This window comes from Dendrobates tinctorius, unplaced genomic scaffold (assembly GCF_039654945.1).
Source record: "Dendrobates tinctorius isolate UK_male_01 unplaced genomic scaffold, ASM3965494v1 ptg000251l, whole genome shotgun sequence".
NCBI classification, from domain to species: domain Eukaryota; kingdom Metazoa; phylum Chordata; class Amphibia; order Anura; family Dendrobatidae; genus Dendrobates; species Dendrobates tinctorius.
The window spans coordinates 10,864,156-10,884,051 of record NW_027361918.1 but is presented as its reverse complement, the minus strand read 5'-3'; the positions used below and the strand labels follow the sequence as shown (position 1 = coordinate 10,884,051).

At 40.4% G+C, this 19,896-nt stretch overlaps 24 non-coding genes across 24 annotated transcripts; 16 read left to right on the top strand and 8 right to left on the bottom strand.

The window, feature by feature from the left end:
• The first annotated feature begins 2,397 nt into the window (after nt 1–2,397).
• Nucleotides 2,398–2,470, top strand: TRNAA-AGC (transfer RNA alanine (anticodon AGC)). The gene has a single exon. It is a non-coding gene; the product is annotated as a tRNA-Ala (tRNA).
• Nucleotides 2,471–2,578: 108 nt separating this feature from the next.
• Nucleotides 2,579–2,664, top strand: TRNAY-GUA (transfer RNA tyrosine (anticodon GUA)). The gene is given in 2 exon segments: nt 2,579–2,615; nt 2,629–2,664. It is a non-coding gene; the product is annotated as a tRNA-Tyr (tRNA).
• A 223-nt stretch (nt 2,665–2,887) lies between these two features.
• Nucleotides 2,888–2,961, bottom strand: TRNAN-GUU (transfer RNA asparagine (anticodon GUU)). The gene has a single exon. It is a non-coding gene; the product is annotated as a tRNA-Asn (tRNA).
• Nucleotides 2,962–5,078: 2,117 nt separating this feature from the next.
• TRNAA-AGC (transfer RNA alanine (anticodon AGC)) lies at nt 5,079–5,151 on the top strand. Its single transcript has one exon. It is a non-coding gene; the product is annotated as a tRNA-Ala (tRNA).
• A 108-nt stretch (nt 5,152–5,259) lies between these two features.
• On the top strand, nt 5,260–5,345 carry TRNAY-GUA (transfer RNA tyrosine (anticodon GUA)). The gene is given in 2 exon segments: nt 5,260–5,296; nt 5,310–5,345. It is a non-coding gene; the product is annotated as a tRNA-Tyr (tRNA).
• Nucleotides 5,346–5,568: 223 nt separating this feature from the next.
• On the bottom strand, nt 5,569–5,642 carry TRNAN-GUU (transfer RNA asparagine (anticodon GUU)). The gene has a single exon. It is a non-coding gene; the product is annotated as a tRNA-Asn (tRNA).
• Nucleotides 5,643–7,759: 2,117 nt separating this feature from the next.
• Nucleotides 7,760–7,832, top strand: TRNAA-AGC (transfer RNA alanine (anticodon AGC)). Its single transcript has one exon. It is a non-coding gene; the product is annotated as a tRNA-Ala (tRNA).
• A 108-nt stretch (nt 7,833–7,940) lies between these two features.
• TRNAY-GUA (transfer RNA tyrosine (anticodon GUA)) lies at nt 7,941–8,026 on the top strand. The gene is given in 2 exon segments: nt 7,941–7,977; nt 7,991–8,026. It is a non-coding gene; the product is annotated as a tRNA-Tyr (tRNA).
• A 223-nt stretch (nt 8,027–8,249) lies between these two features.
• Nucleotides 8,250–8,323, bottom strand: TRNAN-GUU (transfer RNA asparagine (anticodon GUU)). The gene has a single exon. It is a non-coding gene; the product is annotated as a tRNA-Asn (tRNA).
• A 1,743-nt stretch (nt 8,324–10,066) lies between these two features.
• TRNAA-AGC (transfer RNA alanine (anticodon AGC)) lies at nt 10,067–10,139 on the top strand. Its single transcript has one exon. It is a non-coding gene; the product is annotated as a tRNA-Ala (tRNA).
• Nucleotides 10,140–10,247: 108 nt separating this feature from the next.
• Nucleotides 10,248–10,333, top strand: TRNAY-GUA (transfer RNA tyrosine (anticodon GUA)). The gene is given in 2 exon segments: nt 10,248–10,284; nt 10,298–10,333. It is a non-coding gene; the product is annotated as a tRNA-Tyr (tRNA).
• Nucleotides 10,334–10,556: 223 nt separating this feature from the next.
• Nucleotides 10,557–10,630, bottom strand: TRNAN-GUU (transfer RNA asparagine (anticodon GUU)). The gene has a single exon. It is a non-coding gene; the product is annotated as a tRNA-Asn (tRNA).
• A 2,117-nt stretch (nt 10,631–12,747) lies between these two features.
• On the top strand, nt 12,748–12,820 carry TRNAA-AGC (transfer RNA alanine (anticodon AGC)). Its single transcript has one exon. It is a non-coding gene; the product is annotated as a tRNA-Ala (tRNA).
• A 108-nt stretch (nt 12,821–12,928) lies between these two features.
• TRNAY-GUA (transfer RNA tyrosine (anticodon GUA)) lies at nt 12,929–13,014 on the top strand. Its single transcript is given in 2 exon segments — nt 12,929–12,965; nt 12,979–13,014. It is a non-coding gene; the product is annotated as a tRNA-Tyr (tRNA).
• Nucleotides 13,015–13,237: 223 nt separating this feature from the next.
• On the bottom strand, nt 13,238–13,311 carry TRNAN-GUU (transfer RNA asparagine (anticodon GUU)). Its single transcript has one exon. It is a non-coding gene; the product is annotated as a tRNA-Asn (tRNA).
• A 2,117-nt stretch (nt 13,312–15,428) lies between these two features.
• TRNAA-AGC (transfer RNA alanine (anticodon AGC)) lies at nt 15,429–15,501 on the top strand. Its single transcript has one exon. It is a non-coding gene; the product is annotated as a tRNA-Ala (tRNA).
• Nucleotides 15,502–15,609: 108 nt separating this feature from the next.
• Nucleotides 15,610–15,695, top strand: TRNAY-GUA (transfer RNA tyrosine (anticodon GUA)). Its single transcript is given in 2 exon segments — nt 15,610–15,646; nt 15,660–15,695. It is a non-coding gene; the product is annotated as a tRNA-Tyr (tRNA).
• A 223-nt stretch (nt 15,696–15,918) lies between these two features.
• Nucleotides 15,919–15,992, bottom strand: TRNAN-GUU (transfer RNA asparagine (anticodon GUU)). Its single transcript has one exon. It is a non-coding gene; the product is annotated as a tRNA-Asn (tRNA).
• A 985-nt stretch (nt 15,993–16,977) lies between these two features.
• TRNAA-AGC (transfer RNA alanine (anticodon AGC)) lies at nt 16,978–17,050 on the top strand. Its single transcript has one exon. It is a non-coding gene; the product is annotated as a tRNA-Ala (tRNA).
• A 108-nt stretch (nt 17,051–17,158) lies between these two features.
• TRNAY-GUA (transfer RNA tyrosine (anticodon GUA)) lies at nt 17,159–17,244 on the top strand. The gene is given in 2 exon segments: nt 17,159–17,195; nt 17,209–17,244. It is a non-coding gene; the product is annotated as a tRNA-Tyr (tRNA).
• A 223-nt stretch (nt 17,245–17,467) lies between these two features.
• TRNAN-GUU (transfer RNA asparagine (anticodon GUU)) lies at nt 17,468–17,541 on the bottom strand. Its single transcript has one exon. It is a non-coding gene; the product is annotated as a tRNA-Asn (tRNA).
• A 1,741-nt stretch (nt 17,542–19,282) lies between these two features.
• On the top strand, nt 19,283–19,355 carry TRNAA-AGC (transfer RNA alanine (anticodon AGC)). The gene has a single exon. It is a non-coding gene; the product is annotated as a tRNA-Ala (tRNA).
• Nucleotides 19,356–19,463: 108 nt separating this feature from the next.
• On the top strand, nt 19,464–19,549 carry TRNAY-GUA (transfer RNA tyrosine (anticodon GUA)). The gene is given in 2 exon segments: nt 19,464–19,500; nt 19,514–19,549. It is a non-coding gene; the product is annotated as a tRNA-Tyr (tRNA).
• Nucleotides 19,550–19,772: 223 nt separating this feature from the next.
• On the bottom strand, nt 19,773–19,846 carry TRNAN-GUU (transfer RNA asparagine (anticodon GUU)). Its single transcript has one exon. It is a non-coding gene; the product is annotated as a tRNA-Asn (tRNA).
• Between the last annotated feature and the right edge of the window lie 50 nt (nt 19,847–19,896).

The following is a 19,896-nucleotide window of genomic DNA, read 5'->3' as shown; positions in this document are numbered from 1 at the left end:
TTTCAACAATAATATGACACAAGAAAGCAAAAAAAAACAAAGAAACAATTGCAGAACCCCAGGAGTACTCTAGTCGCCAACAAATATGTAATGGCTGAAAATTTACATGTCATCGACCTGAACACAAACAGTCATTAGAATTTTACTCTGTACATCTGTTAACACAAGCAGAGTGGCGCAGCGGAAGCGTGCTGGGCCCATAACCCAGAGGTCGATGGATCGAAACTATCCTCTGCTAAATTGTGCTGCATTACAACTTTTTTCTACAAACTAGGTAAGTTTTTTTTCATTCCCCCAGTTTGGTTCTCTATATACAGAGAAATGGTTTACTAGAAAATTGCTCGACTGTATTTGTAGGCCATAATTCACATTGTGAAACCCAGCGGTCAATGGATTGAAACCAACCTCTTCTAAATAGTTGTGTTTTATAAACTTCATCATTGCATATCAACTGAACTTTTCTGTCAACAGCAAACGTGTCTCGGATCAAAAACACTAGTCAAAATCCTAAATCCCAGTACAACTCGTGCCAAAGGACCAGAAGGAGATTCGCGACCTCTCAGCATTTTCTATATTCAAACCAAACCATAAAAGATCAATCTTTTCGCTTGGGATTGTGCTGCATTACAACTTTTTTCTACAAACTAGGTAAGTTTTTTTTCATTCCCCCAGTTTGGTTCTCTATATACAGAGAAATGGTTTACTAGAAAATTGCTCGACTGTATTTGTAGGCCATAATTCACATTGTGAAACCCAGCGGTCGATGGATCGAAACCAACCTCTGCTAAATAGTTGTGTTTTATAAACTTCATCATTGCATATCAACTGAACTTTTCTGTCAACAGCAAACGTGTCTCGGATCAAAAACACTAGTCAAAATCCTAAATCCCAGTACAACTCGTGCCAAAGGACCAGAAGGAGATTCGCGACCTCTCAGCATTTTCTATATTCAAACCAAACCATAAAAGGTCAATCTTTTTGCTTGAGATTGTGCTGCATTACAACTTTTTTCTACAAACTAGGTAAGTTTTTTTTACTCCCCCAGTCTGGTTCTCTACATACATAGAAATGGTTTGCTAGAAAATTGCCCGACTGTATTTGTAGGCCATAATTCACATTGTGAAACCCAGCGGTCAATGGATTGAAACCAACCTCTGCTAAATAGTTGTGTTTTATAAACTTCATCATTGCATATCAACTGAACTTTTCTGTCAACAGCAAACGTGTCTCGGATCAAAAACACTAGTCAAAATCCTAAATCCCAGTACAACTCGTGCCAAAGGACCAGAAGGAGATTCGCGACCTCTCAGCATTTTCTATATTCAAACCAAACCATAAAAGATCAATCTTTTCGCTTGGGATTGTGCTGCATTACAACTTTTTTCTACAAACTAGGTAAGTTTTTTTTCATTCCCCCAGTTTGGTTCTCTATATACAGAGAAATGGTTTACTAGAAAATTGCTCGACTGTATTTGTAGGCCATAATTCACATTCTGAAACCCAGCGGTCGATGGATCGAAACCAACCTCTGCTAAATAGTTGTGTTTTATAAACTTCATCATTGCATATCAACTGAACTTTTCTGTCAACAGCAAACGTGTCTCGGATCAAAAACACTAGTCAAAATCCTAAATCCCAGTACAACTCGTGCCAAAGGACCAGAAGGAGATTCGCGACCTCTCAGCATTTTCTATATTCAAACCAAACCATAAAAGGTCAATCTTTTTGCTTGGGATTGTGCTGCATTACAACTTTTTTCTACAAACTAGGTAAGTTTTTTTTACTCCCCCAGTCTGGTTCTCTACATACATAGAAATGGTTTGCTAGAAAATTGCCCGACTGTATTTGTAGGCCATAATTCACATTGTGAAACCCAGCGGTCGATGGATCGAAACCAACCTCTGCTAAATAGTTGTGATTTATAAACTTCATCATTGCATATCAACTGAACTTTTCTGTCAACAGCAAACGTGTCTCGGATCAAAAACACTAGTCAAAATCCTAAATCCCAGTACAACTCGTGCCAAAGGACCAGAAGGAGATTCGCGACCTCTCAGCATTTTCTATATTCAAACCAAACCATAAAAGGTCAATCTTTTTGCTTGGGATTGTGCTGCATTACAACTTTTTTCTACAAACTAGGTAAGTTTTTTTTACTCCCCCAGTCTGGTTCTCTACATACATAGAAATGGTTTGCTAGAAAATTGCCCGACTGTATTTGTAGGCCATAATTCACATTGTGAACTACGTAGATGTTCTTCAAATATGGGAGAAAGGAATCTGTACTTAAAAAAAAAAAAAAAAAAAAAAAAAAAAAAAGCACTCAATGGCACATTTGACTATAAGTAAACTGTGACATGGTGTGGCGTGAAACTGATAATGGCGTTCGTCGGGCATGGGGGATTAGCTCAAGTGGTAGAGCGCTCGCTTAGCATGCGAGAGGTAGCGGGATCGATGCCCGCATTCTCCAATACAATCTTTGGATTCCTTTTTCAGTTGGCCGAGTGAATTGTTTATGCCACCTGCTCGTGGCACACACGTCCAAACCTTGAAGACTTTCAACAATGGCTAAATCAAGCCTTCGATAGCTCAGCTGGTAGAGCGGAGGACTGTAGATCTAAATTAGCAATCCTTAGGTCGCTGGTTCAATTCCGGCTCGAAGGAAGTTTTGTGTATTCTATCAGATGTTTTCAACCTTCTGGCAAATACCAGACAGCTATGCTCTTTCTGGACATGTAGACAGAAACACAACCGGAAAGTTTTTTCTCCAGTTTGCCTTGTGAATTCAAAACTTAGGCAGCAACAGTGCTTTTACTTTATGGAGATGCTGAGCACCAATGTGAAAACGTCTTCAACTGTAGCATGCTACCCAAGCAAAAGGAACCAACGTCCCTGGGTGGACTCGAACCACCAACCTTTCGGTTAACAGCCGAACGCGCTAACCGATTGCGCCACAGAGACACAAACGCCTGCCGAACTTTCGTCTAACAGCCGGACGCACCCACCAGTTTTAACCGGAACCTTAAACAATGGTCAGACACCATTTCCTCTAATGATTTTCAACAATAATATGACACAAGAAAGCAAAAAAAAACAAAGAAACAATTGCAGAACCCCAGGAGTACTCTAGTCGCCAACAAATATGTAATGGCTGAAAATTTACATGTCATCGACCTGAACACAAACAGTCATTAGAATTTTACTCTGTACATCTGTTAACACAAGCAGAGTGGCGCAGCGGAAGCGTGCTGGGCCCATAACCCAGAGGTCGATGGATCGAAACCATCCTCTGCTAAATTGTGCTGCATTACAACTTTTTTCTACAAACTAGGTAAGTTTTTTTTCATTCCCCCAGTTTGGTTCTCTATATACAGAGAAATGGTTTACTAGAAAATTGCACGACTGTATTTGTAGGCCATAATTCACATTGTGAAACCCAGCGGTCAATGGATTGAAACCAACCTCTTCTAAATAGTTGTGTTTTATAAACTTCATCATTGCATATCAACTGAACTTTTCTGTCAACAGCAAACGTGTCTCGGATCAAAAACACTAGTCAAAATCCTAAATCCCAGTACAACTCGTGCCAAAGGACCAGAAGGAGATTCGCGACCTCTCAGCATTTTCTATATTCAAACCAAACCATAAAAGATCAATCTTTTCGCTTGGGATTGTGCTGCATTACAACTTTTTTCTACAAACTAGGTAAGTTTTTTTTCATTCCCCCAGTTTGGTTCTCTATATACAGAGAAATGGTTTACTAGAAAATTGCACGACTGTATTTGTAGGCCATAATTCACATTGTGAAACCCAGCGGTCAATGGATTGAAACCAACCTCTTCTAAATAGTTGTGTTTTATAAACTTCATCATTGCATATCAACTGAACTTTTCTGTCAACAGCAAACGTGTCTCGGATCAAAAACACTAGTCAAAATCCTAAATCCCAGTACAACTCGTGCCAAAGGACCAGAAGGAGATTCGCGACCTCTCAGCATTTTCTATATTCAAACCAAACCATAAAAGATCAATCTTTTCGCTTGGGATTGTGCTGCATTACAACTTTTTTCTACAAACTAGGTAAGTTTTTTTTCATTCCCCCAGTTTGGTTCTCTATATACAGAGAAATGGTTTACTAGAAAATTGCTCGACTGTATTTGTAGGCCATAATTCACATTGTGAAACCCAGCGGTCGATGGATCGAAACCAACCTCTGCTAAATAGTTGTGTTTTATAAACTTCATCATTGCATATCAACTGAACTTTTCTGTCAACAGCAAACGTGTCTCGGATCAAAAACACTAGTCAAAATCCTAAATCCCAGTACAACTCGTGCCAAAGGACCAGAAGGAGATTCGCGACCTCTCAGCATTTTCTATATTCAAACCAAACCATAAAAGGTCAATCTTTTTGCTTGGGATTGTGCTGCATTACAACTTTTTTCTACAAACTAGGTAAGTTTTTTTTACTCCCCCAGTCTGGTTCTCTACATACATAGAAATGGTTTGCTAGAAAATTGCCCGACTGTATTTGTAGGCCATAATTCACATTGTGAAACCCAGCGGTCGATGGATCGAAACCAACCTCTGCTAAATAGTTGTGATTTATAAACTTCATCATTGCATATCAACTGAACTTTTCTGTCAACAGCAAACGTGTCTCGGATCAAAAACACTAGTCAAAATCCTAAATCCCAGTACAACTCGTGCCAAAGGACCAGAAGGAGATTCGCGACCTCTCAGCATTTTCTATAATCAAACCAAACCATAAAAGGTCAATCTTTTTGCTTGGGATTGTGCTGCATTACAACTTTTTTCTACAAACTAGGTAAGTTTTTTTTACTCCCCCAGTCTGGTTCTCTACATACGTAGAAATGGTTTGCTAGAAAATTGCTCGACTTTATTTGTAGGCCATAATTCACATTGTGAACTCCGTAGATGTTCTTCAAATATGGGAGAAAGGAATCTGTACTTAAAAAAAAAAAAAAAAAAAAAAAAAAAAGCACTCAATGGCACATTTGACTATAAGTAAACTGTGACATGGTGTGGCGTGAAACTGATAATGGCGTTCGTCGGGCATGGGGGATTAGCTCAAGTGGTAGAGCGCTCGCTTAGCATGCGAGAGGTAGCGGGATCGATGCCCGCATTCTCCAATACAATCTTTGGATTCCTTTTTCAGTTGGCCGAGTGAATTGTTTATGCCACCTGCTCGTGGCACACACGTCCAAACCTTGAAGACTTTCAACAATGGCTAAATCAAGCCTTCGATAGCTCAGCTGGTAGAGCGGAGGACTGTAGATCTAAATTAGCAATCCTTAGGTCGCTGGTTCAATTCCGGCTCGAAGGAAGTTTTGTGTATTCTATCAGATGTTTTCAACCTTCTGGCAAATACCAGACAGCTATGCTCTTTCTGGACATGTAGACAGAAACACAACCGGAAAGTTTTTTCTCCAGTTTGCCTTGTGAATTCAAAACTTAGGCAGCAACAGTGCTTTTACTTTATGGAGATGCTGAGCACCAATGTGAAAACGTCTTCAACTGTAGCATGCTACCCAAGCAAAAGGAACCAACGTCCCTGGGTGGACTCGAACCACCAACCTTTCGGTTAACAGCCGAACGCGCTAACCGATTGCGCCACAGAGACACAAACGCCTGCCGAACTTTCGTCTAACAGCCGGACGCACCCACCAGTTTTAACCGGAACCTTAAACAATGGTCAGACACCATTTCCTCTAATGATTTTCAACAATAATATGACACAAGAAAGCAAAAAAAAACAAAGAAACAATTGCAGAACCCCAGGAGTACTCTAGTCGCCAACAAATATGTAATGGCTGAAAATTTACATGTCATCGACCTGAACACAAACAGTCATTAGAATTTTACTCTGTACATCTGTTAACACAAGCAGAGTGGCGCAGCGGAAGCGTGCTGGGCCCATAACCCAGAGGTCGATGGATCGAAACCATCCTCTGCTAAATTGTGCTGCATTACAACTTTTTTCTACAAACTAGGTAAGTTTTTTTTCATTCCCCCAGTTTGGTTCTCTATATACAGAGAAATGGTTTACTAGAAAATTGCACGACTGTATTTGTAGGCCATAATTCACATTGTGAAACCCAGCGGTCAATGGATTGAAACCAACCTCTTCTAAATAGTTGTGTTTTATAAACTTCATCATTGCATATCAACTGAACTTTTCTGTCAACAGCAAACGTGTCTCGGATCAAAAACACTAGTCAAAATCCTAAATCCCAGTACAACTCGTGCCAAAGGACCAGAAGGAGATTCGCGACCTCTCAGCATTTTCTATATTCAAACCAAACCATAAAAGATCAATCTTTTCGCTTGGGATTGTGCTGCATTACAACTTTTTTCTACAAACTAGGTAAGTTTTTTTTCATTCCCCCAGTTTGGTTCTCTATATACAGAGAAATGGTTTACTAGAAAATTGCACGACTGTATTTGTAGGCCATAATTCACATTGTGAAACCCAGCGGTCAATGGATTGAAACCAACCTCTTCTAAATAGTTGTGTTTTATAAACTTCATCATTGCATATCAACTGAACTTTTCTGTCAACAGCAAACGTGTCTCGGATCAAAAACACTAGTCAAAATCCTAAATCCCAGTACAACTCGTGCCAAAGGACCAGAAGGAGATTCGCGACCTCTCAGCATTTTCTATATTCAAACCAAACCATAAAAGATCAATCTTTTCGCTTGGGATTGTGCTGCATTACAACTTTTTTCTACAAACTAGGTAAGTTTTTTTTCATTCCCCCAGTTTGGTTCTCTATATACAGAGAAATGGTTTACTAGAAAATTGCTCGACTGTATTTGTAGGCCATAATTCACATTGTGAAACCCAGCGGTCGATGGATCGAAACCAACCTCTGCTAAATAGTTGTGTTTTATAAACTTCATCATTGCATATCAACTGAACTTTTCTGTCAACAGCAAACGTGTCTCGGATCAAAAACACTAGTCAAAATCCTAAATCCCAGTACAACTCGTGCCAAAGGACCAGAAGGAGATTCGCGACCTCTCAGCATTTTCTATATTCAAACCAAACCATAAAAGGTCAATCTTTTTGCTTGGGATTGTGCTGCATTACAACTTTTTTCTACAAACTAGGTAAGTTTTTTTTACTCCCCCAGTCTGGTTCTCTACATACATAGAAATGGTTTGCTAGAAAATTGCCCGACTGTATTTGTAGGCCATAATTCACATTGTGAAACCCAGCGGTCGATGGATCGAAACCAACCTCTGCTAAATAGTTGTGATTTATAAACTTCATCATTGCATATCAACTGAACTTTTCTGTCAACAGCAAACGTGTCTCGGATCAAAAACACTAGTCAAAATCCTAAATCCCAGTACAACTCGTGCCAAAGGACCAGAAGGAGATTCGCGACCTCTCAGCATTTTCTATAATCAAACCAAACCATAAAAGGTCAATCTTTTTGCTTGGGATTGTGCTGCATTACAACTTTTTTCTACAAACTAGGTAAGTTTTTTTTACTCCCCCAGTCTGGTTCTCTACATACGTAGAAATGGTTTGCTAGAAAATTGCTCGACTTTATTTGTAGGCCATAATTCACATTGTGAACTCCGTAGATGTTCTTCAAATATGGGAGAAAGGAATCTGTACTTAAAAAAAAAAAAAAAAAAAAAAAAAAAAGCACTCAATGGCACATTTGACTATAAGTAAACTGTGACATGGTGTGGCGTGAAACTGATAATGGCGTTCGTCGGGCATGGGGGATTAGCTCAAGTGGTAGAGCGCTCGCTTAGCATGCGAGAGGTAGCGGGATCGATGCCCGCATTCTCCAATACAATCTTTGGATTCCTTTTTCAGTTGGCCGAGTGAATTGTTTATGCCACCTGCTCGTGGCACACACGTCCAAACCTTGAAGACTTTCAACAATGGCTAAATCAAGCCTTCGATAGCTCAGCTGGTAGAGCGGAGGACTGTAGATCTAAATTAGCAATCCTTAGGTCGCTGGTTCAATTCCGGCTCGAAGGAAGTTTTGTGTATTCTATCAGATGTTTTCAACCTTCTGGCAAATACCAGACAGCTATGCTCTTTCTGGACATGTAGACAGAAACACAACCGGAAAGTTTTTTCTCCAGTTTGCCTTGTGAATTCAAAACTTAGGCAGCAACAGTGCTTTTACTTTATGGAGATGCTGAGCACCAATGTGAAAACGTCTTCAACTGTAGCATGCTACCCAAGCAAAAGGAACCAACGTCCCTGGGTGGACTCGAACCACCAACCTTTCGGTTAACAGCCGAACGCGCTAACCGATTGCGCCACAGAGACACAAACGCCTGCCGAACTTTCGTCTAACAGCCGGACGCACCCACCAGTTTTAACCGGAACCTTAAACAATGGTCAGACACCATTTCCTCTAATGATTTTCAACAATAATATGACACAAGAAAGCAAAAAAAAACAAAGAAACAATTGCAGAACCCCAGGAGTACTCTAGTCGCCAACAAATATGTAATGGCTGAAAATTTACATGTCATCGACCTGAACACAAACAGTCATTAGAATTTTACTCTGTACATCTGTTAACACAAGCAGAGTGGCGCAGCGGAAGCGTGCTGGGCCCATAACCCAGAGGTCGATGGATCGAAACCATCCTCTGCTAAATTGTGCTGCATTACAACTTTTTTCTACAAACTAGGTAAGTTTTTTTTCATTCCCCCAGTTTGGTTCTCTATATACAGAGAAATGGTTTACTAGAAAATTGCACGACTGTATTTGTAGGCCATAATTCACATTGTGAAACCCAGCGGTCAATGGATTGAAACCAACCTCTTCTAAATAGTTGTGTTTTATAAACTTCATCATTGCATATCAACTGAACTTTTCTGTCAACAGCAAACGTGTCTCGGATCAAAAACACTAGTCAAAATCCTAAATCCCAGTACAACTCGTGCCAAAGGACCAGAAGGAGATTCGCGACCTCTCAGCATTTTCTATATTCAAACCAAACCATAAAAGATCAATCTTTTCGCTTGGGATTGTGCTGCATTACAACTTTTTTCTACAAACTAGGTAAGTTTTTTTTCATTCCCCCAGTTTGGTTCTCTATATACAGAGAAATGGTTTACTAGAAAATTGCTCGACTGTATTTGTAGGCCATAATTCACATTGTGAAACCCAGCGGTCGATGGATCGAAACCAACCTCTGCTAAATAGTTGTGTTTTATAAACTTCATCATTGCATATCAACTGAACTTTTCTGTCAACAGCAAACGTGTCTCGGATCAAAAACACTAGTCAAAATCCTAAATCCCAGTACAACTCGTGCCAAAGGACCAGAAGGAGATTCGCGACCTCTCAGCATTTTCTATATTCAAACCAAACCATAAAAGGTCAATCTTTTTGCTTGGGATTGTGCTGCATTACAACTTTTTTCTACAAACTAGGTAAGTTTTTTTTACTCCCCCAGTCTGGTTCTCTACATACATAGAAATGGTTTGCTAGAAAATTGCCCGACTGTATTTGTAGGCCATAATTCACATTGTGAAACCCAGCGGTCGATGGATCGAAACCAACCTCTGCTAAATAGTTGTGATTTATAAACTTCATCATTGCATATCAACTGAACTTTTCTGTCAACAGCAAACGTGTCTCGGATCAAAAACACTAGTCAAAATCCTAAATCCCAGTACAACTCGTGCCAAAGGACCAGAAGGAGATTCGCGACCTCTCAGCATTTTCTATAATCAAACCAAACCATAAAAGGTCAATCTTTTTGCTTGGGATTGTGCTGCATTACAACTTTTTTCTACAAACTAGGTAAGTTTTTTTTACTCCCCCAGTCTGGTTCTCTACATACGTAGAAATGGTTTGCTAGAAAATTGCTCGACTTTATTTGTAGGCCATAATTCACATTGTGAACTCCGTAGATGTTCTTCAAATATGGGAGAAAGGAATCTGTACTTAAAAAAAAAAAAAAAAAAAAAAAAAAAAGCACTCAATGGCACATTTGACTATAAGTAAACTGTGACATGGTGTGGCGTGAAACTGATAATGGCGTTCGTCGGGCATGGGGGATTAGCTCAAGTGGTAGAGCGCTCGCTTAGCATGCGAGAGGTAGCGGGATCGATGCCCGCATTCTCCAATACAATCTTTGGATTCCTTTTTCAGTTGGCCGAGTGAATTGTTTATGCCACCTGCTCGTGGCACACACGTCCAAACCTTGAAGACTTTCAACAATGGCTAAATCAAGCCTTCGATAGCTCAGCTGGTAGAGCGGAGGACTGTAGATCTAAATTAGCAATCCTTAGGTCGCTGGTTCAATTCCGGCTCGAAGGAAGTTTTGTGTATTCTATCAGATGTTTTCAACCTTCTGGCAAATACCAGACAGCTATGCTCTTTCTGGACATGTAGACAGAAACACAACCGGAAAGTTTTTTCTCCAGTTTGCCTTGTGAATTCAAAACTTAGGCAGCAACAGTGCTTTTACTTTATGGAGATGCTGAGCACCAATGTGAAAACGTCTTCAACTGTAGCATGCTACCCAAGCAAAAGGAACCAACGTCCCTGGGTGGACTCGAACCACCAACCTTTCGGTTAACAGCCGAACGCGCTAACCGATTGCGCCACAGAGACACAAACGCCTGCCGAACTTTCGTCTAACAGCCGGACGCACCCACCAGTTTTAACCGGAACCTTAAACAATGGTCAGACACCATTTCCTCTAATGATTTTCAACAATAATATGACACAAGAAAGCAAAAAAAAACAAAGAAACAATTGCAGAACCCCAGGAGTACTCTAGTCGCCAACAAATATGTAATGGCTGAAAATTTACATGTCATCGACCTGAACACAAACAGTCATTAGAATTTTACTCTGTACATCTGTTAACACAAGCAGAGTGGCGCAGCGGAAGCGTGCTGGGCCCATAACCCAGAGGTCGATGGATCGAAACCATCCTCTGCTAAATTGTGCTGCATTACAACTTTTTTCTACAAACTAGGTAAGTTTTTTTTCATTCCCCCAGTTTGGTTCTCTATATACAGAGAAATGGTTTACTAGAAAATTGCACGACTGTATTTGTAGGCCATAATTCACATTGTGAAACCCAGCGGTCAATGGATTGAAACCAACCTCTTCTAAATAGTTGTGTTTTATAAACTTCATCATTGCATATCAACTGAACTTTTCTGTCAACAGCAAACGTGTCTCGGATCAAAAACACTAGTCAAAATCCTAAATCCCAGTACAACTCGTGCCAAAGGACCAGAAGGAGATTCGCGACCTCTCAGCATTTTCTATATTCAAACCAAACCATAAAAGATCAATCTTTTCGCTTGGGATTGTGCTGCATTACAACTTTTTTCTACAAACTAGGTAAGTTTTTTTTCATTCCCCCAGTTTGGTTCTCTATATACAGAGAAATGGTTTACTAGAAAATTGCACGACTGTATTTGTAGGCCATAATTCACATTGTGAAACCCAGCGGTCAATGGATTGAAACCAACCTCTTCTAAATAGTTGTGTTTTATAAACTTCATCATTGCATATCAACTGAACTTTTCTGTCAACAGCAAACGTGTCTCGGATCAAAAACACTAGTCAAAATCCTAAATCCCAGTACAACTCGTGCCAAAGGACCAGAAGGAGATTCGCGACCTCTCAGCATTTTCTATATTCAAACCAAACCATAAAAGATCAATCTTTTCGCTTGGGATTGTGCTGCATTACAACTTTTTTCTACAAACTAGGTAAGTTTTTTTTCATTCCCCCAGTTTGGTTCTCTATATACAGAGAAATGGTTTACTAGAAAATTGCTCGACTGTATTTGTAGGCCATAATTCACATTGTGAAACCCAGCGGTCGATGGATCGAAACCAACCTCTGCTAAATAGTTGTGTTTTATAAACTTCATCATTGCATATCAACTGAACTTTTCTGTCAACAGCAAACGTGTCTCGGATCAAAAACACTAGTCAAAATCCTAAATCCCAGTACAACTCGTGCCAAAGGACCAGAAGGAGATTCGCGACCTCTCAGCATTTTCTATATTCAAACCAAACCATAAAAGGTCAATCTTTTTGCTTGGGATTGTGCTGCATTACAACTTTTTTCTACAAACTAGGTAAGTTTTTTTTACTCCCCCAGTCTGGTTCTCTACATACATAGAAATGGTTTGCTAGAAAATTGCCCGACTGTATTTGTAGGCCATAATTCACATTGTGAAACCCAGCGGTCGATGGATCGAAACCAACCTCTGCTAAATAGTTGTGATTTATAAACTTCATCATTGCATATCAACTGAACTTTTCTGTCAACAGCAAACGTGTCTCGGATCAAAAACACTAGTCAAAATCCTAAATCCCAGTACAACTCGTGCCAAAGGACCAGAAGGAGATTCGCGACCTCTCAGCATTTTCTATAATCAAACCAAACCATAAAAGGTCAATCTTTTTGCTTGGGATTGTGCTGCATTACAACTTTTTTCTACAAACTAGGTAAGTTTTTTTTACTCCCCCAGTCTGGTTCTCTACATACGTAGAAATGGTTTGCTAGAAAATTGCTCGACTTTATTTGTAGGCCATAATTCACATTGTGAACTCCGTAGATGTTCTTCAAATATGGGAGAAAGGAATCTGTACTTAAAAAAAAAAAAAAAAAAAAAAAAAAAAGCACTCAATGGCACATTTGACTATAAGTAAACTGTGACATGGTGTGGCGTGAAACTGATAATGGCGTTCGTCGGGCATGGGGGATTAGCTCAAGTGGTAGAGCGCTCGCTTAGCATGCGAGAGGTAGCGGGATCGATGCCCGCATTCTCCAATACAATCTTTGGATTCCTTTTTCAGTTGGCCGAGTGAATTGTTTATGCCACCTGCTCGTGGCACACACGTCCAAACCTTGAAGACTTTCAACAATGGCTAAATCAAGCCTTCGATAGCTCAGCTGGTAGAGCGGAGGACTGTAGATCTAAATTAGCAATCCTTAGGTCGCTGGTTCAATTCCGGCTCGAAGGAAGTTTTGTGTATTCTATCAGATGTTTTCAACCTTCTGGCAAATACCAGACAGCTATGCTCTTTCTGGACATGTAGACAGAAACACAACCGGAAAGTTTTTTCTCCAGTTTGCCTTGTGAATTCAAAACTTAGGCAGCAACAGTGCTTTTACTTTATGGAGATGCTGAGCACCAATGTGAAAACGTCTTCAACTGTAGCATGCTACCCAAGCAAAAGGAACCAACGTCCCTGGGTGGACTCGAACCACCAACCTTTCGGTTAACAGCCGAACGCGCTAACCGATTGCGCCACAGAGACACAAACGCCTGCCGAACTTTCGTCTAACAGCCGGACGCACCCACCAGTTTTAACCGGAACCTTAAACAATGGTCAGACACCATTTCCTCTAATGATTTTCAACAATAATATGACACAAGAAAGCAAAAAAAAACAAAGAAACAATTGCAGAACCCCAGGAGTACTCTAGTCGCCAACAAATATGTAATGGCTGAAAATTTACATGTCATCGACCTGAACACAAACAGTCATTAGAATTTTACTCTGTACATCTGTTAACACAAGCAGAGTGGCGCAGCGGAAGCGTGCTGGGCCCATAACCCAGAGGTCGATGGATCGAAACCATCCTCTGCTAAATTGTGCTGCATTACAACTTTTTTCTACAAACTAGGTAAGTTTTTTTTCATTCCCCCAGTTTGGTTCTCTATATACAGAGAAATGGTTTACTAGAAAATTGCACGACTGTATTTGTAGGCCATAATTCACATTGTGAAACCCAGCGGTCAATGGATTGAAACCAACCTCTTCTAAATAGTTGTGTTTTATAAACTTCATCATTGCATATCAACTGAACTTTTCTGTCAACAGCAAACGTGTCTCGGATCAAAAACACTAGTCAAAATCCTAAATCCCAGTACAACTCGTGCCAAAGGACCAGAAGGAGATTCGCGACCTCTCAGCATTTTCTATATTCAAACCAAACCATAAAAGATCAATCTTTTCGCTTGGGATTGTGCTGCATTACAACTTTTTTCTACAAACTAGGTAAGTTTTTTTTCATTCCCCCAGTTTGGTTCTCTATATACAGAGAAATGGTTTACTAGAAAATTGCACGACTGTATTTGTAGGCCATAATTCACATTGTGAAACCCAGCGGTCAATGGATTGAAACCAACCTCTTCTAAATAGTTGTGTTTTATAAACTTCATCATTGCATATCAACTGAACTTTTCTGTCAACAGCAAACGTGTCTCGGATCAAAAACACTAGTCAAAATCCTAAATCCCAGTACAACTCGTGCCAAAGGACCAGAAGGAGATTCGCGACCTCTCAGCATTTTCTATATTCAAACCAAACCATAAAAGATCAATCTTTTCGCTTGGGATTGTGCTGCATTACAACTTTTTTCTACAAACTAGGTAAGTTTTTTTTCATTCCCCCAGTTTGGTTCTCTATATACAGAGAAATGGTTTACTAGAAAATTGCTCGACTGTATTTGTAGGCCATAATTCACATTGTGAAACCCAGCGGTCGATGGATCGAAACCAACCTCTGCTAAATAGTTGTGTTTTATAAACTTCATCATTGCATATCAACTGAACTTTTCTGTCAACAGCAAACGTGTCTCGGATCAAAAACACTAGTCAAAATCCTAAATCCCAGTACAACTCGTGCCAAAGGACCAGAAGGAGATTCGCGACCTCTCAGCATTTTCTATATTCAAACCAAACCATAAAAGGTCAATCTTTTTGCTTGGGATTGTGCTGCATTACAACTTTTTTCTACAAACTAGGTAAGTTTTTTTTACTCCCCCAGTCTGGTTCTCTACATACATAGAAATGGTTTGCTAGAAAATTGCCCGACTGTATTTGTAGGCCATAATTCACATTGTGAAACCCAGCGGTCGATGGATCGAAACCAACCTCTGCTAAATAGTTGTGATTTATAAACTTCATCATTGCATATCAACTGAACTTTTCTGTCAACAGCAAACGTGTCTCGGATCAAAAACACTAGTCAAAATCCTAAATCCCAGTACAACTCGTGCCAAAGGACCAGAAGGAGATTCGCGACCTCTCAGCATTTTCTATAATCAAACCAAACCATAAAAGGTCAATCTTTTTGCTTGGGATTGTGCTGCATTACAACTTTTTTCTACAAACTAGGTAAGTTTTTTTTACTCCCCCAGTCTGGTTCTCTACATACGTAGAAATGGTTTGCTAGAAAATTGCTCGACTTTATTTGTAGGCCATAATTCACATTGTGAACTCCGTAGATGTTCTTCAAATATGGGAGAAAGGAATCTGTACTTAAAAAAAAAAAAAAAAAAAAAAAAAAAAGCACTCAATGGCACATTTGACTATAAGTAAACTGTGACATGGTGTGGCGTGAAACTGATAATGGCGTTCGTCGGGCATGGGGGATTAGCTCAAGTGGTAGAGCGCTCGCTTAGCATGCGAGAGGTAGCGGGATCGATGCCCGCATTCTCCAATACAATCTTTGGATTCCTTTTTCAGTTGGCCGAGTGAATTGTTTATGCCACCTGCTCGTGGCACACACGTCCAAACCTTGAAGACTTTCAACAATGGCTAAATCAAGCCTTCGATAGCTCAGCTGGTAGAGCGGAGGACTGTAGATCTAAATTAGCAATCCTTAGGTCGCTGGTTCAATTCCGGCTCGAAGGAAGTTTTGTGTATTCTATCAGATGTTTTCAACCTTCTGGCAAATACCAGACAGCTATGCTCTTTCTGGACATGTAGACAGAAACACAACCGGAAAGTTTTTTCTCCAGTTTGCCTTGTGAATTCAAAACTTAGGCAGCAACAGTGCTTTTACTTTATGGAGATGCTGAGCACCAATGTGAAAACGTCTTCAACTGTAGCATGCTACCCAAGCAAAAGGAACCAACGTCCCTGGGTGGACTCGAACCACCAACCTTTCGGTTAACAGCCGAACGCGCTAACCGATTGCGCCACAGAGACACAAACGCCTGCCGAACTTTCGTCTAACAGCCGGACGCACCCACCAGTTTTAACCGGAACCTTAAACAATGGTCAGACACCATTTCCTCTAATGATTTTCAACAATAATATGACACAAGAAAGCAAAAAAAAACAAAGAAACAATTGCAGAACCCCAGGAGTACTCTAGTCGCCAACAAATATGTAATGGCTGAAAATTTACATGTCATCGACCTGAACACAAACAGTCATTAGAATTTTACTCTGTACATCTGTTAACACAAGCAGAGTGGCGCAGCGGAAGCGTGCTGGGCCCATAACCCAGAGGTCGATGGATCGAAGCCATCCTCTGCTAAATTGTGCTGCATTGCATCTTTTTCTACAAACTAGCTAAGTTTTTTTCACTTCCCCATTTTGGTTCTCTATATACAGAGAAATGGTTTGCTAGAAAATTGCTCGACTGTATTTGTAGACCATAATTCACATTGTGAAACCCAGCGGTCAATGGATTGAAACCAACCTCTGCTAAATAGTTGTGTTTTATAAACTTCATCATTGCATATCAACTGAACTTTTCTGTCAACAGCAAACGTGTCTCGGATCAAAAACACTAGTCAAAATCCTAAATCCCAGTACAACTCGTGCCAAAGGACCAGAAGGAGATTCGCGACCTCTCAGCATTTTCTATATTCAAACCAAACCATAAAAGGTCAATCTTTTTGCTTGGGATTGTGCTGCATTACAACTTTTTTCTACAAACTAGGTAAGTTTTTTTTACTCCCCCAGTCTGGTTCTCTACATACATAGAAATGGTTTGCTAGAAAATTGCCCGACTGTATTTGTAGGCCATAATTCACATTGTGAACTACGTAGATGTTCTTCAAATATGGGAGAAAGGAATCTGTACTTAAAAAAAAAAAAAAAAAAAGCACTCAATGGCACATTTGACTATAAGTAAACTGTGACATGGTGTGGCGTGAAACTGATAATGGCGTTCGTCGGGCATGGGGGATTAGCTCAAGTGGTAGAGCGCTCGCTTAGCATGCGAGAGGTAGCGGGATCGATGCCCGCATTCTCCAATACAATCTTTGGATTCCTTTTTCAGTTGGCCGAGTGAATTGTTTATGCCACCTGCTCGTGGCACACACGTCCAAACCTTGAAGACTTTCAACAATGGCTAAATCAAGCCTTCGATAGCTCAGCTGGTAGAGCGGAGGACTGTAGATCTAAATTAGCAATCCTTAGGTCGCTGGTTCAATTCCGGCTCGAAGGAAGTTTTGTGTATTCTATCAGATGTTTTCAACCTTCTGGCAAATACCAGACAGCTATGCTCTTTCTGGACATGTAGACAGAAACACAACCGGAAAGTTTTTTCTCCAGTTTGCCTTGTGAATTCAAAACTTAGGCAGCAACAGTGCTTTTACTTTATGGAGATGCTGAGCACCAATGTGAAAACGTCTTCAACTGTAGCATGCTACCCAAGCAAAAGGAACCAACGTCCCTGGGTGGACTCGAACCACCAACCTTTCGGTTAACAGCCGAACGCGCTAACCGATTGCGCCACAGAGACACAAACGCCTGCCAAACTTTCGTCTAACAGCCGGACGCACCCACCAGTTTTAACCGGAACCTTAAACAATGGTCAGACACCATTTCCTCTAATGATTTTCAACAATAATATGACACAAGAAAGCAAAAAAAAACAAAGAAACAATTGCAGAACCCCAGGAGTACTCTAGTCGCCAACAAATATGTAATGGCTGAAAATTTACATGTCATCGACCTGAACACAAACAGTCATTAGAATTTTACTCTGTACATTTGTTAACACAAGCAGAGTGGCGCAGCGGAAGCGTGCTGGGCCCATAACCCAGAGGTGGATGGATCGAAGCCATCCTCTGCTAAATTGTGCTGCATTGCATCTTTTTCTACAAACTAGCTAAGTTTTTTTCACTTCCCCATTTTGGTTCTCTATATACAGAGAAATGGTTTGCTAGAAAATTGCTCGACTGTATTTGTAGACCATAATTCACATTGTGAAACCCAGCGGTCAATGGATTGAAACCAACCTCTGCTAAATAGTTGTGTTTTATAAACTTCATCATTGCATATCAACTGAACTTTTCTGTCAACAGCAAACGTGTCTCGGATCAAAAACACTAGTCAAAATCCTAAATCCCAGTACAACTCGTGCCAAAGGACCAGAAGGAGATTCGCGACCTCTCAGCATTTTCTATATTCAAACCAAACCATAAAAGATCAATCTTTTCGCTTGGGATTGTGCTGCATTACAACTTTTTTCTACAAACTAGGTAAGTTTTTTTTCATTCCCCCAGTTTGGTTCTCTATATACAGAGAAATGGTTTACTAGAAAATTGCTCGACTGTATTTGTAGGCCATAATTCACATTGTGAAACCCAGCGGTCGATGGATCGAAACCAACCTCTGCTAAATAGTTGTGTTTTATAAACTTCATCATTGCATATCAACTGAACTTTTCTGTCAACAGCAAACGTGTCTCGGATCAAAAACACTAGTCAAAATCCTAAATCCCAGTACAACTCGTGCCAAAGGACCAGAAGGAGATTCGCGACCTCTCAGCATTTTCTATATTCAAACCAAACCATAAAAGGTCAATCTTTTTGCTTGGGATTGTGCTGCATTACAACTTTTTTCTACAAACTAGGTAAGTTTTTTTTACTCCCCCAGTCTGGTTCTCTACATACATAGAAATGGTTTGCTAGAAAATTGCCCGACTGTATTTGTAGGCCATAATTCACATTGTGAAACCCAGCAGTCGATGGATCGAAACCAACCTCTGCTAAATAGTTGTGATTTATAAACTTCATCATTGCATATCAACTGAACTTTTCTGTCAACAGCAAACGTGTCTCGGATCAAAAACACTAGTCAAAATCCTAAATCCCAGTACAACTCGTGCCAAAGGACCAGAAGGAGATTCGCGACCTCTCAGCATTTTCTATAATCAAACCAAACCATAAAAGGTCAATCTTTTTGCTTGGGATTGTGCTGCATTACAACTTTTTTCTACAAACTAGGTAAGTTTTTTTTACTCCCCCAGTCTGGTTCTCTACATACGTAGAAATGGTTTGCTAGAAAATTGCTCGACTTTATTTGTAGGCCATAATTCACATTGTGAACTCCGTAGATGTTCTTCAAATATGGGAGAAAGGAATCTGTACTTAAAAAAAAAAAAAAAAAAAAAAAAAAAAGCACTCAATGGCACATTTGACTATAAGTAAACTGTGACATGGTGTGGCGTGAAACTGATAATGGCGTTCGTCGGGCATGGGGGATTAGCTCAAGTGGTAGAGCGCTCGCTTAGCATGCGAGAGGTAGCGGGATCGATGCCCGCATTCTCCAATACAATCTTTGGATTCCTTTTTCAGTTGGCCGAGTGAATTGTTTATGCCACCTGCTCGTGGCACACACGTCCAAACCTTGAAGACTTTCAACAATGGCTAAATCAAGCCTTCGATAGCTCAGCTGGTAGAGCGGAGGACTGTAGATCTAAATTAGCAATCCTTAGGTCGCTGGTTCAATTCCGGCTCGAAGGAAGTTTTGTGTATTCTATCAGATGTTTTCAACCTTCTGGCAAATACCAGACAGCTATGCTCTTTCTGGACATGTAGACAGAAACACAACCGGAAAGTTTTTTCTCCAGTTTGCCTTGTGAATTCAAAACTTAGGCAGCAACAGTGCTTTTACTTTATGGAGATGCTGAGCACCAATGTGAAAACGTCTTCAACTGTAGCATGCTACCCAAGCAAAAGGAACCAACGTCCCTGGGTGGACTCGAACCACCAACCTTTCGGTTAACAGCCGAACGCGCTAACCGATTGCGCCACAGAGACACAAACGCCTGCCGAACTTTCGTCTAACAGCCGGACGCACCCACCAGTTT